Source organism: Oryzias latipes, chromosome 3 (assembly GCF_053564925.1).
Source record: "Oryzias latipes strain Hd-rR chromosome 3, Olatipes_Hd-rR_3.1".
In the NCBI taxonomy this organism is placed as follows: Eukaryota; Metazoa; Chordata; class Actinopteri; order Beloniformes; family Adrianichthyidae; genus Oryzias; species Oryzias latipes.
The window spans coordinates 16852495-16862434 of NC_136239.1; the positions used below are offsets into that span (position 1 = coordinate 16852495).

At 36.8% G+C, this 9940-nt stretch overlaps 2 long non-coding RNA genes across 2 annotated transcripts; one reads left to right on the forward strand and one right to left on the reverse strand.

Annotated features, from left to right (window-relative positions):
• Window positions 1-8628: 8628 nt before the first annotated feature.
• LOC144990943 (uncharacterized) lies at window positions 8629-8914 on the reverse strand. Its single transcript, XR_013654819.1, has 2 exons — window positions 8868-8914; window positions 8629-8753 (listed from the first exon to the last, which is right to left on the reverse strand). It is a non-coding gene; the product is annotated as an uncharacterized LOC144990943 (long non-coding RNA).
• Window positions 8915-9014: 100 nt separating this feature from the next.
• LOC144990941 (uncharacterized) lies at window positions 9015-9299 on the forward strand. The gene is made up of 2 exons (XR_013654817.1): window positions 9015-9060; window positions 9175-9299. It is a non-coding gene; the product is annotated as an uncharacterized LOC144990941 (long non-coding RNA).
• Window positions 9300-9940: the final 641 nt, after the last annotated feature.

Sequence of the window (9940 nt, forward strand, 5' to 3'; positions counted from 1 at the left end):
ACAATTTTCCCACTTTTCTTGTTTTGTTTTTATTGCTCAGTAGTAATTGTTAACCTTAACTACAGTAACAAGTTATTTTAAATGTCCAGTGGAAATTTTGAAGTTTTCCTAAGAATATAATGTTCTTTTTGGAAGACTTTTAGATTAAAAAGCCTGCAAATAGTGGGAAGTGCATGTTCTATACACACTGATGTAAGTTTAAGGTAAGCACACATTTAAAATCTTACTTTATAATGATAACAGTCTGTAAAAAAATCAAAAATTTAATTAGAACATAAGTCAGACATGCCGCATTTCGCCATTTTTTTCCTGTCCATTTGCTCCACATGCACACAATGCGAGGATTTGCCAGGACTCCTTTTGGATAATTTTAGGATAATCACCAATTTGTGGTTCATTAGATTCCCTCTGCTCTGTACTGCTCGCCACTTCAGGAAAACATATGACTGTTTACTGGTGAGACTCCAGCTGAACAACTCTGGCAGGAAGTGGAGAAGACATTCATGTTTATGTCTGTCAGTGAAGATGGACCACCCATCCTCTGCACCTATCAACAAACAAGCATGTCCAGTTTGTAGCAACAGTTTATTTGTGATTCTTCCCAATAATCTCTGTGTTTCCTGCTCATGACTCAATAAAGTTTGGTCATGAGGGAAAGATAAAACATATCAAAGACATTCTTTTTTGAGTTCTAGCTAAAGATCTCCCAGTAAAAACAGGAAATGAAGACCACATTGGAATACAAAAAAAAACTGCTTTTGTGATAGATTTTGATAGAAATGTTTTCCCTTACTTATGATTCTCACTTTTTTCTTATACATATAAAAAACAAAAAGGCATGAGAGTTCATTCATTTATTCATCTTCTAAACCCGTTTTTTCCCTTTCTGGGTCACAGGGCTGCTGGAGCCTATCCCGGCCACTTGTGGGCGAAGGCAGGGGACATCCTGGACAGGTCACCAGTCTGTCGCAGGGCCATAAATCACACATCCATGCACACTCACACCTAGGGACAATTCAGATTAACCATTTAACCTATGAAGCATGTTTTTGGACGGTGGGAGGAAGCTGGAGTCCCCAGAGAAAACGTGCAAACTCCACACAGTTTCAGGTCCCTCAACTGAGTCTTGTACCAGGCTTTCTTACTGTGATGCAAGAGCGCTAAGAACTGCGCTACCTTGCAGCCCAGAGTTGAATCTTGACTTTATTTTGGAAGGCAGGGACTAGCCTTCCTAAAAGGCTAAAGTGACTCCAAATGTCAATGTGAATATTAAGGAGTCTGTTGATTGTCCATTATTTAGGATGCAACCTGCCTTCCAGTGGACTGAGCGAAGATGGGCGACATCATCCTTCAATGGAATGGGGAGTGCCACAGATTAAAGAATTAAAGATACATGGTTGAAAAAACACATAAATTAAACATTTGGACTTTTAAAAAATATAAAAATAAAATAAAAACTAAGAACTTATTGCAACTATTGTATATTTCTTAGACCGAAAATGAATAAAAACAAATTCAGACAAAAATTGAGATAAAAAAACATCTAATACAAAAAGTTTCTCTAATGTTTGTTAACATTTAAAAAAATTGTTTAGCTTTAATCTCCTTTTAATATTCTTCTCTTCTTCTTGCTTAAAAATTGAAAATCAAACATCAAGCCAAATGTCATAAATGTTTGTTCGGTATATGGACACCTTTGGCAAACAATCATAATAAATTATTATTGTGATAAAAAATGAAGCAGCATATTTTTCTTGGAGGTAAAACCAGCATTTTTAAAGTTCAGATAAAACTGCTTCTTTCCTGTAATAGATATTAAATATATCTTTTATCATCTGAATAAAAATATATTTTTTTAAATGTCACCAACCAGAAAGGTTCAAATATACTGTAGAAAATGAAAAGTTCACTTCCCACAAAGTTGAATTCTGGATATTTGACTTTGTTAGTCAAATTATGAGCATCATGCCAACATCAAAGCTCTCTGTTTGGAAGTAGTCAACCTTTGTATTGATTTGGGTAACTTCCTTTTTAGACAAGTAACCTTAGTCTTTTTTCTTTTACTGTGTAGACGCCCACTCGCTATAAATAAATTAAGCAGAAAATGCAAAAACTGTGCCGTTTTCTCAAACAAAGCAGGCTGGATTGTGAAATTATTCACATTTCGAAACGACATCAACATTTTAATTTGCTGATTTTTTTTTTCACACAGCCAGTGCAAAACTGTATGCTGGGTTAAGTGCATTTAGATGTGCAGATCAGTGCTGTCTTGCTGCTTCTACACCTGTTCACTCAATAGTTACAGGCTGCCCCTTCCTGAGGCCTTGGACCCCTGGATGAGACTATTTAACATCAAGTTTCTGCTGCAAAAACACATAAAATTCATGCTTTTTCAAGTAATAACATTACAAAATGGTTTTCTAAATTGGTATTAAACAAAACCTCTAACTCAGTCAGAAAGCAAACCCCTCCAGGAAAGCTGGTGGACCAGAAAGACCAGAGGCTTTGAAAGCTTCCAAATATCCCCCCTGAAGGATCTGATGGGGAGGAAGAATCAACAGCATCCTAATCTCAACAAATGAAAGGGACGCTCAGCTGTTGATCACACCCCTGAGAGGTCACATGATGAGAGGTCCCTCTGCAGGACATGTGAGACCTTTGAAGCGTTCTTGTGGAATCACGGCTCATTTACTGCAGCTGCCCACAGGTGGTAAACTGGTTAAACAGTAACTCCTGTAAAACTGAAGCAGCTCTTTATGAGGCGTGCCTAGGCAGTGTCTCGTAAAGTATGAGTAGTGGCATTTCACCCGCAGTTGAGCCTCATTAGCTGAGTTTGTCTCATCATTTCTGCAGCCTTTGTGTTTGACTGCTGGAGATGAAGTGACCTCTAGTGGTACTCAACTGTAAGAACAAATTAAAAGTTGCATTTAAAAAATCACTTTTTCCAACATTCCTACGTCTTTTTTGCTTTTTGTCTCTATCATGCCCCACTTTTCTGATTTTTCTGACTGCCACTTTATACCACAACAACAACTCTTTTGTTGTTGTGGTACGGCTGAAGTTTGTTCAGTGCGAACTGCAATTTGAATAATTTGAATTTGAAGATGAAATAAATATGGTTAGAACTGTTTCAGGACAAAGATACTCAAATGACATTCTGAAATTTGAATTTGAATTTGAATTTTAAAAATAGTTCATCTTTTTACACAGCTCTATGGAAAATAGATGACTGTCCTAGAAAAACAATCCTGACCCCCCAAGGTATGTGTTTGTTTGTTTTTATAACAGAAATAACACAGTTTTAAGGAAGCTGTCACTGGGTAGTTTATCGTTACTTTGAAACGTGATGTTTAAACATTTTTTTTAATAATTAGATCCTGTCTTTTATTCTGTCTATAAAGAAATGTTAAAATAGAAGAAAAAAGACAAAAAAATATAGTTTTAAGGATGTACCTCTTCAATTCTGTGTTAAAAATGTGTCAATTCCTCCTTCACAAAGTGTGAGAAGAGAGGTCATGTTGTACTGAGGAAAAAAGGAAATAATTAAAAAAGAGCCACACAGAAAAAACATTTACTTTGTTTGGTTTAGCTGCAATTTAGTAAAAAACAACTACTTTACAAATTAAAAATGATACAAATTAGGTGCGTCCTTCAAAATATTCATTCAGTAACTCATGGAAATCCCAGTAGGCTTTGTGCCAGTCCCTCACTCAGAGCATTTTAGAGCATCTTTGCTTATAAAATATCTGAAGTAGCTTAACCTTGAAGTTTGTGCAGTTACTTTGCTGCAGCTAGATAAAAGGCATTCATGTGACTTCCTAACTCTAGAAATGGCCACATCCATAAAGAGCTTCTACTTCTTCTGAACTCTAAAATGTCTGAGCGTCAAAGGAAATGTTCTGTTGCTTTCTGCAGCATTAAAAGCTCAGGAATTATCAGACATGTCTGAGAAAAGTGTAAACCTTTGTTTGTCTTTGACACAGATAATTTGATGTTATTATCTGACTGCACAGTCAGGGAGCCAAGCATGACGGCATCGTCACAGATCAGGTAAGATTTAAGTGACATGGAGAGATCTAATGGGCCAGTGCAACAGCAGCACCACTTTGTTATGAATACAATCAGTAAACACTATGTGAAACACAATCTGAGAGCAGGCCCATTTCAGATCCAGATAATTTAGAAAAATAAAATAAAAACTTACAATGTCTGAAACTAAAGTACAGAATAGAAGCTCACATAATGTTACTTCTTCTGTTTTTGACAAGAGCAGAAAAAAAAGGAATGATAAAGAAGAAGAAGAATTCTTGCCTGTTGGACAAATCATCCTGACTGTTTAAATTTTTACTTTTATTTCTGATTTAACCATGTGATTTCTTGACAATATAAAATCTTTTTATTAGTAATTAAATTATTATTTTTTTTGATACTGCGTATTTTACTCTTATTTTTCCAAAATATTCGAATATAATAATAACGAAAACTTGACTTCATTTTGTTTGTTGCTTTTATTTCAAATAATGACACGTCACTGACTAAGCATTCAAATGATAAATCAACAATTCAATCAATCACTAAATTAATAGATGATTCATAGTAAGGGCATGTTTCATTTAAGGTGGTTTGAACTTATTGGATTTATTGATGTAACATAAAAGCATTCAGAAGGTTAAATTATGGTGATTGCAGTGAACTCATGGTAGGAAGTAAATTCAGTTCAGATATAATATTTTTTGGCCAAACGATATAAAGAAAGGGGGCATTCTTATTTAAGTTATTAAAAATGCTTCATTAAATTTATTTTATGAAAACTGTGTGCATAAATACTGTTCAGACAGTATGCTCTTATACTTGGACATGTACCATTGTTCACAAGCTCTTAAGCTTGTTAAAAGCAGACCAACAAAAGATCGCGTTCCAGACAACAGCTGCAACCTCTTTAGGAATTATTATGACAGTTTCAGAGCTCCGTTCTCTTCCGGTCGTGTTGCATCAGACTAGCAGTGCCAGTCTGAAGGGCTTAATCACTGTGCATGATCTTAGTTCCACTCTGGCTTTAGCAATGAGCTTGATGATGAAGTCTGCTGAGGTGAAATGCAAGGGGAGCAAGTCCAGACCTGGGATGAAGCAACACACACCACACACAAGAGCCTTTATGAACCACATAACTGTTTTGATAACTTTGGTTCCAGAGGTTGGGGTCTCTTTCCAGGGTTCAAGCGGCTAGTCAGGTGGGCACTTCAGAGTTCCACTTCACTCTGGGAGGGAATTCAATTCCATCAGTGACTGAAAAACCGGTTAGATTCCTGCACAAGTTCTTAGTGCACATTGCATGGCTGCTGCTCCCCAAAGGTCAATGGGCTTTTTACCACCTACTGATCAAGATGTGGTGTTAACACTGGAAACGAGTAAGCAGGTGGTTCTCATGGAGTTGACTGTCCCCTGGGAAGACTGAATTGAAGAGACCTCCTGCTAAAAGAGAGCTACATGCAGCTCTCATTTCAGAGTGCCAGAGCAATGCCTGGAAGGCGGCTGTCAGCAGGGGGGGCTGGCTCCTGGAACCCCCATTGATTCTTCAGGCTCCTGGAAGTGACATGAGTGCACCTTTGAAGAGATATCAAGAAAATTATAGGCTACTGGAATGACCTCTAGATAGATCTTTATAAAGAACCCATGGAAGAAGTGGATTGTGCTTTGACCCAAAAAATATTTTGTTGTCTGAATATCAATCATTTTCTTAATTCAACAAATATGGAAAGTCTGACGAAGCACAGCTAATAAATATATATTTTTGTTACATAACAAAGAGTCAATTAGGTTTTTGTTCTAGCCTGGTTTGGCATCGGTGCCTTACACCCTTTCAAGCTAAAATGTGTTTTTTGCTAGTTCGTTTTGTATAATTCTGGTGAAGACAAATCACATTTATTTCATGTCTTAATAGGAGAAGGTGCATTTCATTCAAATGTTTTGGGCACTCATGACCCTATTTAGTGGGACTAGAAAATGGATGCAAGGATAGATGTTTGGCCCTGCGACGGACTGGCGACCTGTCCAGGTGTATGATAGCCCCCCGCAACCCTAACAGGAATTAGGCGGGTTAAGAACATGGATGGATGTATGTTTGTAAATCTACCCATTGATTCTTTCTTCTAATTTTGACAAAACTGATATTTTAATGTATTTGTTTGAACACTTATAAATCCTAAAGCTTCAGTTTAGCTCAAGTTTCATTGATAGGTTGTTGCAGTTTAATATATTCAAAAACGCAATTCAATTTTTACTGCGTAATAGAAAAAGTAGAAACAAATGTATCAGATTAAATGTAATTGTTTTAATATAATTTAGTCAAAAATGTAATTATGTGCATTACACACCCCCTCTCTATAATAGTTTTCTCTTCAAATGTCAGCAGATGGAGCCAAATCAGAATTAATGACGAAACCTTTACATTTTTTTTCCCTTCAGCTTCCTGCTTCCTCAGCTTCCTAATGTTAAACATTTAAATGGAAATTAGACCAAATGAGTATTAAACATAATCAAAATTATCTCAATAAAAAGAAAATGTTAGATGCTGTTATTGTTTCTGTTTCTTCAATTATCACTCCATTTGCTTTGGCAGCGTTCATTACTGGACTGAGAATGTCTTAATCTTCCACACAACTTCCTGCTGCTAACTCTTTGAAGCTGCTGAGACAATAGGGAGGAGGAAGAGCCTTCCTTTCTGCAGAAGATTAAACATCCACTACATGCATCCCTACGGATCGAGCAGCAAAAACTATTTCAAAGCAGATTGGTCTAAAACAGGGGTTTGCAACCTGAGACTCCGGATCCATCCTTGCATCTTCTATTGTGACTCTTTGGGTCTGAAGCAAAAAGGCTAACAATTTGTAAAAATAACAGATTTGTAGTTTTGGTTTTTTAAGTTTTGTCATATGTGTTTATATTTTTGGCACATCAGATAATATCAGACTGGTTTATTAACAACCTTTAAGCACATATTCTCATCTTTTTCTACACTCCAGTGTCTAGTTGCTGTTCAGAGGCAAAGGTCTTAAAGTATAGGACTGCATGTATTGATTAAATAAACTGGATTCTACACTAACGTTGTCATGTTTTTATTCTATAGTAGAAAGGGAAAAAGGATTATGTAACGGAAAGTCATAATAATAGAAAAAGTTGTTTGACCTGCTTTCTTGTTGTTTTAATTTAAGCCTTATTTGACAAAGTGTATAGGCCTTTTTTTAAAGGGCATGTGTGCTACTGTCAAAGTGAAATAAATTAAAATTGTCATTGAAAATATAGTACTGCTTATTATCAATTATTGTTAATATTTTAAACCTGTAGAATTTATAAATGAATGGCTTGATGGCCAAAACTGTTTTAATTTAAAGAAATATAAATAAAGTGTATTTTTCTGAAACTCTTTCTAGGTTTTTGTCTGTAAGAAATTAACCCAAATGGCTCTTTCAGCATTTTGGCAAACTCAAAAAAACCCTAAAATTTTGGAGTTTGTGACAAGAAAGATGCTTTATTGTATAGTTCCTTGTTTTACATGTAGGCCAACATAATTTTAGCCTGACAAACCAATATTATGAAAGCTATTGAACAACATTACGGAACAAGATTATCGTGTAAAGTAAGACAAAATGAGGCAGGACGTTTACTTGTGTGCAGCAGAAAGATCAGATCCATTAAGGAATTAAACCCTTGCACTCTGCATCTAAATGATAGGTCCCAGTGTAGTAAAAAATGACAAATATGGATGTGAAATGAAATGAGGAGCATTTACGATGGGAATAAACTTTATTCCATCAGAAAGGTTTCATAAACCACAGGATTTTTATCCCATTCATACGCATTATTACGGAGCCCGTGTCCTGACATTAAGATATAAAAATATATCTTGTTCCCACAGATTAATATCTTGTTCCCACAGGTTATTATGTCGTTCGCACGAAATACTATTCCGTTCCCACAAGATACTATTCCGTTCCCACAAGATACTATTGCGTTCCCTCAAAATACTATTCCGTTCCCTCGAAATGATTAACTCGTGCGAACGCAATAATTATGTCGTTCGAACGCAATAATTAATCCGTTCGAACGCAATAATTATTCACGTCATAAGTCATTCACGCGGATATGCTCTCTGTACGCCGGCAAAAGCCGCTTTCAGCGGTAACTTCCGTGTCTCTGTGACCCATATTCGTTCAAAAAAGGAACATGAAAAACAAAAATGATCACTTTATTACAGTCTCAATGAATATAAGAAAAATATCAAAAGATTTATGATAACTAGGCTGCTTTGTCATACGATAGCTCCTGCTAGGCTACTACTAGCTCCGCCGCAGAGCTCGCTGATCATATATGCCGGCATTTGGGCAACTGGCTGGTCTTGTCAGACAGCTGATATTGTAGTTTAGGGTCGAATAGGAATAATAATATTCAGGACTTGTCTTTTATTAACTTTAGCAGTCAGTATCTTTACATTCGAAGGCTATTAGGCTACATGCTAACTGACTAGCCGATCATTTCCTGTTATTAATTTACGTCATAGATTTACAGCAGATACCTTCACATTTCTGTCTGTGTGTGTCTCATTACATTGCATTGAAGACACGGAGGATGTTTAGAGAACAGATTTATTTATTTTAAAAAGCACAGAAGCATCCATCGTATTCACGTTCACATCATCTGGTACGCCCTCAGTCATCTTGCTGCAAAAGCCGCTTCCTGCCGTTACTTCCGTGTCTCTGTGAGCATTCAATAGGGATAAAAATAAAAGCAAGAATGGTCGATCTGTTATTTTCTCGATGAAAATCTGAAAAATATCATATTAAGCTGGATGCTTCGCCTAAAGCACTTACCTTTAGCTTGTAGCATAACAACAATAGCAGTACGTCCCGTTTCCCAGAGTGCTTTGCTGCCAATCACTAGCCAATCACCGTGTCCCTGTGACCAAGGTCTAACAACAAGACCAATAATTGGCCAGTGATTGGCAGCAAAGCACTCTGGGAAACGGGACGTACTGCTATTGTTGTTATATGCTACAAGCTAAAGGTAAGTGCTTTAGGCGAAGCATCCAGCTTAATATGATATTTTTCAGATTTTCATCGAGAAAATAACAGATCGACCATTCTTGCTTTTATTTTTATCCCTATTGAATGCTCACAGAGACACGGAAGTAGCGGCAGGAAGCGGCTTTTGCAGCAAGATGACTGAGGGCGTACCAGATGATGTGAACGTGAATACGATGGATGCTTCTGTGCTTTTTAAAATAAATAAATCTGTTCTCTAAACATCCTCCGTGTCTTCAATGCAATGTAATGAGACACACACAGACAGAAATGTGAAGGTATCTGCTGTAAATCTATGACGTAAATTAATAACAGGAAATGATCGGCTAGTCAGTTAGCATGTAGCCTAATAGCCTTCGAATGTAAAGATACTGACTGCTAAAGTTAATAAAAGACAAGTCCTGAATATTATTATTCCTATTCGACCCTAAACTACAATATCAGCTGTCTGACAACAGACCAGCCAGTTGCCCAAATGCCGGCATATATGATCAGAGAGCTCTGCAGCGGAGCTAGTAGTAGCCTAGCAGGAGCTATCGTATGACAAAGCAGCCTAGTTATCATAAATCTTTTGATATTTTTCTTATATTCATTGAGACTGTAATAAAGTGATCATTTTTGTTTTTCATGTTCCTTTTTTGAACGAATATGGGTCACAGAGACACGGAAGTTACCGCTGAAAGCGGCTTTGCCGGCGTACAGAGAGCATATCCGCGTGAATGACTTATGACGTGAATAATTATTGCGTTCGAACGACATAATTATTGCGTTCGCACGAGTTAATCATTTCGAGGGAACGGAATAGTATTTTGAGGGAACGCAATAGTATCTTGTGGGAACGGAATAGTATTTCGTGCGAACGA